The sequence below is a fragment of the Mastigoproctus giganteus genome, chromosome 12 (assembly GCF_048544385.1).
Source record: "Mastigoproctus giganteus isolate SK-2022 chromosome 12, ASM4854438v1, whole genome shotgun sequence".
NCBI classification, from domain to species: domain Eukaryota; kingdom Metazoa; phylum Arthropoda; class Arachnida; order Uropygi; family Thelyphonidae; genus Mastigoproctus; species Mastigoproctus giganteus.
This window is the reverse complement of record NC_143586.1, coordinates 47,781,941-47,791,198: the sequence shown is the minus strand read 5'-3', so window position 1 is coordinate 47,791,198 and position 9,258 is coordinate 47,781,941. Positions and strand designations below refer to the sequence as shown.

Here is a 9,258-nt window from a genome sequence, read left to right as displayed (position 1 = left end):
ATCAATTAATTCAAATTATTTCAGAAAAATAAAGTATACTTAAAGTTCATATCTACAAACCCCATTTATTCAACAGATTAATTCAGACAGAAAATATATATTAAATTACAAATTCTACACTGGTACATCAGAATAAATTTATAAAGAACATTCTCAGGTGTCTATAGTTTAATCTTCTAAATTTATATTTTTGTATTACAAATCCAGATGTATTGCATTTACCATGATAAAAGCAAAAAATAAATCTACTTTAAATGCAATTAACTCACATTTAAGGGCGTTCAATTTAAAAATTATAGTTTTTGCTTGATTCCAATTACTTATGGAAATGGCAATTTCTTAAACCCTTAAAAATAATAAAAACAAATTCCGCATTAAAGAAACAATAAGCAATTTAATTAATTTTTTCCCCTTGCAACAGAATAGCAAGAACATTTTATGAAATGTTCTTGGCTATTCTGGACCAGATAATAATACTGTCACCTCAATGTTTTCTTCACGAAGCTGAACGTTTAACCAAGTTGGAAGCTTTACCGAAGAATGTCTGCCCATAGTCTAACATCCAGGAAACAATAGCTAACGAAGGTGATTTAAACACAGAGGAAGGCCAAATGGCAACACATTGTTCTACTGTCACATAGCATATTTACGGGTCCACTCACGAGCAAGTTCGTTGTATTTATCTCGATCTGACTTATAGATTCTAGCAATTTCTGGAACTAGAGGATCATCTGGATTGGGGTCACAAAGTAGTGAGCAGATCGAAAGTAAAACTTTAGAAATTGTTAAAGCTGGAGACCATTGGGATCTAAGTATATCAAGGCAAATACTTCCATTGCTGTTTATATTAGGGTGGTATATCCTGGTAGTGAAAGCAACTTTCGGCGGTTTGAATGGATAATCTGTTGGGAAATGAATTGTTAAAAAGAAGACCCCTCCCTGGTAGGGGCTATCTGGTGGTCCCATTATAGTAGCTTGCCAGTGAAACAAATCGTCCCCTACTGGCCCTGCTGAGCACTGTGCTGGTGGATCACGTTTTAAATCTTCTAATTCCTTTTTTATTCTCTTAAGAGCCATTTCTGTATGTTCAAGTTAATCCCAAAATTAGGCAAGTCAACTAACCTTATTACACTCCTCGAACCCTTACGTTCTACTAATAAAGGTACAATGTGTATTTCGCCTTCTTATACTGAAACGTTACCAAAATCGGTAAGCCTATTTAGTACGATACAGATAGAGTAGCCGAAAATACCTATGTATTCAATGTTCGCCTGCAGAGGGCAGAAGAATAGAGTTCAAAGAACTCAAAAATGTTACTAAAAGATTAAACATACTATGATGTTTTTGATGGTCAGTGCATTCTCAAATTCAGAAGCGTAGCATGAAAAGAATTATTTTATTTACACAACAAAACAAACACTGGAAGAAGATGAACATAAAACATACAGCCAGATTAAAATTACTGTGTTTCTGTGACGAAAACTAAAACATTTCAGACTTTGGAAGAAAGCCATCAAGGCTATTCACAAAAGTGAAAATCGTTTACTATTTTGTAAACTGAAGAACAAAGTTAGAATGCCTTTGTTATTATTTTTTTTTAAATTTGAAAAAAAAAAAAAAAAAAATAGACAAAAATTATAGTATATACTCTAATTTAATTGATTTAATAATAAATAAGTTAAGGTTATAGGATAAAAGCGTATAAATAATCAAAATTTTAGTCAACAAGTAACAAGTGCGGATGAACAATAAAATAAAATTACATTCACAAGATCGGTAGAAATATATTCTTACTTCAATAACCTGAAAGCAGAAACGTCCAGGGAAAAGCGAATTAATTTTTTGCACATCCTTCAGATGTCTAGGTGCAAGCTGGAATTCACCGTATAGTCAAAATTATTTTTGTCACACGGTGAAATACAGAGAAGAGTGGAAGCAAAATTGTTGATGGTAAATAAAGCAAATAGGGCTGATAGAATCTATTCAATTACATTAAAGGAATTAGCAGAATAGGCAAGTAAACATTTAGTCACAATAATGAGTGCATCCTTGGATTCAGGGGAGGGCCATATGGATTGGAGATGGGAAAATGTCTCCCCTATTCAAAAAGGATAGGGAGTAACTACAGACTGTCAGTTTGACTTCTGTTCTAGGGAAATTAATTGGGTAACTGATGAAAGAAGCAATGCTGGACCGTCTAGGCAGGAATGTAGTTATACTTCAGCGTTTATTTGCTAAAGGGTGATTTTTCTGATCAATTTGATTGGCTACCATGACTTAGTAATAAGGGAACCGCGTGCAAAAATAATTTTCCCATCATACACTTAGATTTCAGCAAAGCTGTGGATGCAGTTTTGCAAAGAAAGACAGCTATACAAATTGGTGCAGAGTAGCATTAGGGACAAGTAATTTTTTATTTTATTTTATTATTATTTTTTATTAATAACAAGGTACACAACAGGTAACCATTAATCTCAGTGTATATGAGAGCGGAACAATGAACAGAGTGGATAACAATAATATGAAATCCAACAGGAAAATAAACATTGATATAGATTTAAACATTAAAATCATACGTACAAAAGAAGTATGCATTAAGTTAAGTTACCAGTAAAATAAATAATGATTAATTAGTTAGAAAACAGAAAAATAATAAAACAAATAATAAACTACAATAATTAGATGTGAGCTATCGCTTTGGTAAAATTTAAGAGAGGAAGCAAACTTGCGGATGGAGTTCATCAGTGATTGAGAGTTTCCAAAAAAAAAATCAATGGGAGAGTAATTTGCTGATTCTGTTCAGTGGACTGAACTTCATAAAGTCCGTGGTAGCAGAGTCAAGGCGAAACAGCGTAAGATTCCTGACTTGTCTACAAGGAGCATTGAAGTTGAATTTGTTAGATATCAGATGCATCATAAGTTCCAGTGAGTACTTTGGCTAGAAGAGTGATGTCAGCAATAACTCTTCTAGTGCACAGAGGCCCAAGATGAAAGCAATCACATAGCGATTCATAATACACTGAGTGATAAAATAGAGGATAACGGAACATAAGGTAACGGACAAAATTTTTTGGTCTGTTTCAATTTTGTTAAAGTCTTTGTGTGAGGATTCCAGATGGGTGAACTGAATTCAAGGATTGGCAGAACAATAGTTTTATAAAGGATAACTGCATGTCTGCAGTTTTTGAACTTGTAGGCGTTCCGTTTGGCGAATCCCAGTATTTTGAATGCTTTGCTGGTGATTTTAAGGACATGGGCCGCAAATTTCCAACTGCTGGAGAAGAGAATCCCCAGGTCGTTAACTTGGTCACATCTTTCGATGATCACAGAGTTAATAGTGTACTCCGTATTTATTAGGTGTGGAGATCTGCAGGATGAGAAAGATTACTTTGCACTTAGAGGGGTTAGCAGAAAAGCCATTCAGAGATAGCCACAGAGAGTATTTATTGAGAGCGCATTGAAGCTGTTGAGAATTGAGGTGCAGATGAAAGAAGGAAGATCATTTATGAACACAATCAAAAGTAGAGGACCTAAGAGGGAACCTTGAGGTACTCCACTTAGTGGTATAAAACGGTCCGAGTTCATTTGATTGATGATAACGCTCACGGAACGATGAATAATATAGCTGCCTAGCCATGAGAGCAAAGGGTCACGGATACCATATAGTTTAAGTTTTTCCAGAAGCTGTTCGTGCAGGACTTTATCAAATGCCTTAGATAAATCTGTGTAGACTGCATCAACTTGACGGTGGTTATCAAGAACTGCAGAGGTGTATTGCCAGAAAGGAAGTAAATTTGTGACTTGCCACTGCAGAAACCTTGTTGATTCTGATCAATGAAAGAACTGAAGAATTCGAAGAGATGTTTGTGTACTGCTGTGTCGATTCTGATCAATGAAAGAACTGAAGAATTCGAAGAGATGTTTGTGTACTGCTGTGTCGATTCTGATCAATGAAAGAACTGAAGAATTCGAAGAGATGTTTGTGTACTGCTGTGTCGAAGAGGTTAGCGAGGCTGTTTTACAAGAATATGGGTCTGTAATCAGTTACACCATTTTTATCACCTTTTTTGAAAATTGGAACTCTATTTACCTGCTTAAAGTGCTTAGGATATTTCCCCAGCCTGAGAGACAAGTTGAAGATCGAAAGTACGAGGGATTTTAAGGTAGTGACAGTCATTTTCCAAAAATAAGCCAGGAATGTCATTTGGACCTCTAGTATAGTCATTTCTCATGCTTTTCAATGCTGACTTTAAATCTTCATCTGTGATAAAGAGGCTGATGAGGATATCATCTTTAACAGGTGTGGAGTTAGGAAATGAGGCAGGTCTCATTTGTTTGGATTCTGGAAAAATGTTTGCAAAACATTTTTCCATTCTTGATATGGTTGAGCAGCGAAAGGCAGAATGTGGTTATTAATAGGCAATGCTCTTTTCAAGCATTGTCCATTAATAACCACATTAATTGCCCATTAATAGTGGTTATAATCACCGACCTATCTACACTGGGTAAAGAAATCACGTATTCGAATCCAGTCAATGACGCGAGGACGTTTTATGGGATTTTCCGCTCCGTGGTTCAGTTAGTCGATCTCAGCATGTATATCAAGGTTCTCCTCAGAAACTCGGGTTTTTCATTCGGCAAAACCAGCAGATCTAGGAGAACACACGCAATTTACGATCATAATACAGATGGCCAGATAAGATACCTCTTGGTTACCCCCAATATCAATTTTTGTTGTTGTTGTTTTTTTACACTGGGTGGAAGAGGCTTTGGTTCGAACCCTGTCAACGACACAAGGAACTTTTAAGGGCTTTTTTCACTTAGTGGCTAAGTTAGTCCATCTAGGGCGAGGATAGCAAGCATTTTCTCCCGGAAATTCGTGCAATTCGTTCGGAAAAAAAAATGACAAGAGAACACAGGCAACCATTTTTCCAATCATATTAGGGCAGCCGAGGTAATTCTAGAGTGCCCTAATATTATTAATTTTTTCGCTCCTTTTGGTCTAATGCAGTGGTGCAGCCAGGATTACTTGCCATCAGGTACATTCACCAAAAAAGGCGACAATTGCCAATAACAAAAGAAGCGCCATTTGCTTTCTAAAAAAGCGCCTCAATACCAGATTTCGGCATCAGGGGGTACAATGCAGCTGCTGACCCTACCCTGGCTACGCCACTGACTAGTATTTTTAGAGTAGACCCCCCCCCAGGATTCAGTGTTGTACCCTTTATTGTTTTCACTATTTATAAATGACATTGATGAAGACATTAACTCCTCTGACCATATAGTCGTCCGGAAGTATAAACAGAAAATTTATTTATTTATTGTATCAAGTTTAATGTCAACGTTTACAGGTTGATTGACGTTTGATGGTAGAATTTTGGTATGGTGAATAATGATAGAAATTGGGGTATGATGCTGCAACAAGACATAGAAAAATTAGCCATTTAGGCTGAGAAGTAGCAATTGAGAATTAACATTGAAACATGCAAGGTACTGTAAATAGTAAGCAATAATCCCAGAATTTCTTTCCAATTGGATGGTCCTGCTCTCTAGATAGTAGAGAAAGGAAAATACCTGCGGAAACTTGTACAGCCATTATGAAGTTCTCTGAGCAGTGGAGACAAGCCACAAGGAGAGCTCATCGAATTTACTCAAAGATATACAGGAATTTTGCTAGCAGCAACAAGGAGGTGATTTTCAGTGCTACATGCAAGTCTGGAAGTCGCATTTTAGGAAGGATGCAGATCTGTTAGAGCGGCGCAGAGAACAACTACATTAGTTAAGAACACAAAAGGGTATTCTTATCATAAAATACTTCAGATCTGGAAAAAAAAAAAAGAAACAATTGGAAAGAATGCACCCTTCTTGAGACCTGAAGTGGAATATGGGGCATGTTCCAGAAGGAATATACTCTGTATTCCATTTGGTGTGGGAGAGCACAGCATATATCCACTGTAGTACCCGCGAGAGCAACCCATGCTATGAATTCTCCGCAATAGCATTCCAATCAAGGTGACGCTGCAACACTTCTTTAACAACTGATTCCATTCCCAAGGAACAGAAATCAAATTTACAAGACTTGATTGCAAAATTTACAAGTCTGCAATCAGACTTGTAAATTTTTTCACGCAAAAAGTCTTTAAAACTGCTCGCATCATTAACGGGATACGAATCCCAACAGTTTTCACCCGGTGTGGGGAGAACGGTAATTGTACTCACTTTGCTACTCGCGAAGTTAGTATTCCTATCCTTAGAAACTTTATGCTTGAATGTAGATGCAAAATATTTATTCAGTTTGTCAGCAATCTGAACAGCATTATCAACATTTATGCAATTCGTATATGATAAGCCAATGTGATTCATCCCATCTTTCTCATATTGCAATCACCGTAGCCAAGTGGTCAGGAGCGCGGGTGCATAAGTACACGTGCCTTGAGTGACAGGGTTCAAGCCCGTGACTGCTGAATACGGTGCTGTTTCTTGTATTCTGTCTATCTTGTGAACTCCTCTGACCGTTTGGTCATCCCGGAGTATAAACAGAAAATTTATTTAAATTTATTTTTGTGTACTGTGTCAGTAATCGCTCGTGCTTGCTTATCACCTTAGAGCCTTTCAGCTTCAAAGATACTAAATCTGTTTGGTCTGCAAGTGCATTTACTGACGATGTTACAAACAGTAAATTCTAAGTGGGAAGCATTCAAAGAATTAATCGTGGAAGCTACTAGACTTTATATACCGATTAAGAAATATCGTTCAAGGTTTAGGCCTAAATGGTTATCAAATGAACTAATGAGACTCGTGACAGAGAAGAAAAATGCATGGGATGCATATAAATTATCAGGTGACGCAGAAGCCTGTGGCAGATATAAGCTAGTCTGTAATCAGGTCACAAAGGAGGTTCGGCAGGCGAAGGCGGATTACGAGAAATCTTTGGCAAAAGATGCTAAGAAAAACAGCAAGGATTTCTTTACTTATATAAACTCTAAAAGGAAGGGGATGAATATGATTGGTCCACTTGACATCAATGGTTCGACTGATGATGATCCTGCTCAGATAGCAAACAAACTGAATGAGTATTTTGCATCTACATTCACACGTGAGGAATTATTACAATTTGAAAATGGAAGAAGGTTATCAAATTGTAGCAGTGTGCTTAATGATTTTGTAATAACTGAAAGCAAAGTGGAGGAGAAATTGTTGAAGTTAAACACAAGAAAGGCACCTGGGGTGGATGGGATCTATCCAGTTATTTTAAAGGAGGCGGCAAAGCAACTAAGAAAACCCTTAGCCATAATTATGAGAGCATCCTTGGACTCAGGGGAGGTTCCCACGGACTGGAGATGTGCAAATGTGTCCCCAATTCACAAAGGTGGATCGAAGGGTGACACGAGTAATTACAGACCAGTTAGTTTAACTTCTGTTCCGGGTAAAATAATGGAGTCGCTGGTTAAAGATGCATTGCAGGATCATCTAGACAAGACTGCAGCAATAATTCAAACACAGCATGGGTTTGTTAAGGGAAAGTCTTGTCTGACAAATTTGATAGAATATTATGATGTGGTCACAAAGGAACTGGATGCAAAAAATAATTTTGATATCATATACTTGGATTTCAGGAAAGCTTTTGACACTGTTGCGCATGGAAGACTACTGTACAAATTGGAGCAGAATGGTATTAAGGGTAAGTTGCTACAATGGATAAAAGGATGGTTAAGTGGGAGAAGACAGAGGGTGGTAATCAATGGGTGTTGCTCTTCGTGGACTAATGTTATTAGTGGAGTCCCACAGGGTTCGGTGTTGGGTCCACTGTTGTTTTGTATTTTTATCAATGATATTGATGAAGGTATATCAGGCTTAGTGTCGAAGTTTGCAGATAATACAAAGGTTGGCAGGGTTGTTAATGACAGTAATGGCAGTGTGCTACTGCAACAGGATCTAGAAAATTTGGGCAGATGGGCTAAGAAGTGGCAACTGAAGTTCAACCTTGACAAATGCAAGGTACTGCATATGGGTAGAAGTAACCCCAGAGAAACGTACCAACTGTGTGGTACTACACTTAAGGTGGTAGAAAATGAAAAAGACCTGGGAGTAATTGTGCAGTCAGATATGAAGTTTTCTGAGCAGTGCAGACAGGCTAGGGCGGGTCATGGGGTTTTGTCAATGATATATAGGAATTTTGCTAGCAGGGAAAAGGAGGTGATTGTCCCTCTGTATAAGGCAATGGTCAGGCCACGCCTTGAGTACTGCGTACAGGTCTGGAGGCCTCATTTTAGGAAGGATGTAGATTTGCTTGAGCGTGTACAGAGAAGAGCAACACGATTGGTGAGGGGAATGAAGGGGTTCTCTTACCAAGAGAGGCTTAAGTTCTGCAAATTGCAGTGGCTGGAGACCTCAATCAGATCACCTGCGCGGTGATCTGATTGAGGTCTATAAGGCCTTGAATGGGTTGAGCACGCTGAATTCTGATGGGATCCTTCCACTTGTTCAGATTACCAACCTACGGGGACATAAGTTCAAATTAAGAAAGGACAGATGTAGAATAGATGTGCGGAAATTTGCCTTTAGCCAGCGGGTGGTTAATTGCTGGAACAAACTTCCATCTGTCGTTGTGGAAGTTGATAGGTTAAATAAATTTAAGGAGGAACTGGACAGGCATTTGGAGGGAATGGTGTGTTTTTTTTAGGCTGATGCTGCATAAGCTCCTACACTTGCTTTCTTGCATCATGTGCCACTACTACTACTACTACTACTACAGGCAGGACTTTTTATTTTAATATTAGTCATTAATCAGATTTACAGACTTTTAGTAGGCGATGGTGAGTGGATGGATGCTTAGGTTTATGCTGGGTTGTTGTTTGTTGTTTGGTTTTTAGGAGCATTAGCAACTAAGGCCATATTGCTCTGGGAATATGCGGTGGTCATTCCCTGACCTTTCCGCATCCTCCGTATTTGGTGGTGACGGGCTCGAAGCCCGGTCTAATCAAGAAGCGTGTGCTACGCACTGCTGCTCCTTCCCACCTGGCTACGGAGGCGCCTTAGGTTTATGCACTGATACGACAGGTGCTGGCTTGGGAAGCCCGAAGGGACAAGCCTATTCACATTACGCCTTGGTCCTTGACAGTCTTAATTATGTGCACTGGTTGAATGCCCATTCTCAACCTTTTAGTTCGCATAACGACGAGTCGCTTGAGTCTTCCAAAACCCACTGTTGTGGATGTGACTCAAAGATGGAAAAGTGTGCGTGATAAACCACAAATA

General features: G+C 38.3%; 1 pseudogene; it reads right to left on the bottom strand.

The window, feature by feature from the left end:
• Positions 1-360: 360 nt before the first annotated feature.
• On the bottom strand, positions 361-1,239 carry LOC150077020 (ubiquitin-conjugating enzyme E2-17 kDa pseudogene; annotated as a pseudogene).
• Between the last annotated feature and the right edge of the window lie 8,019 nt (positions 1,240-9,258).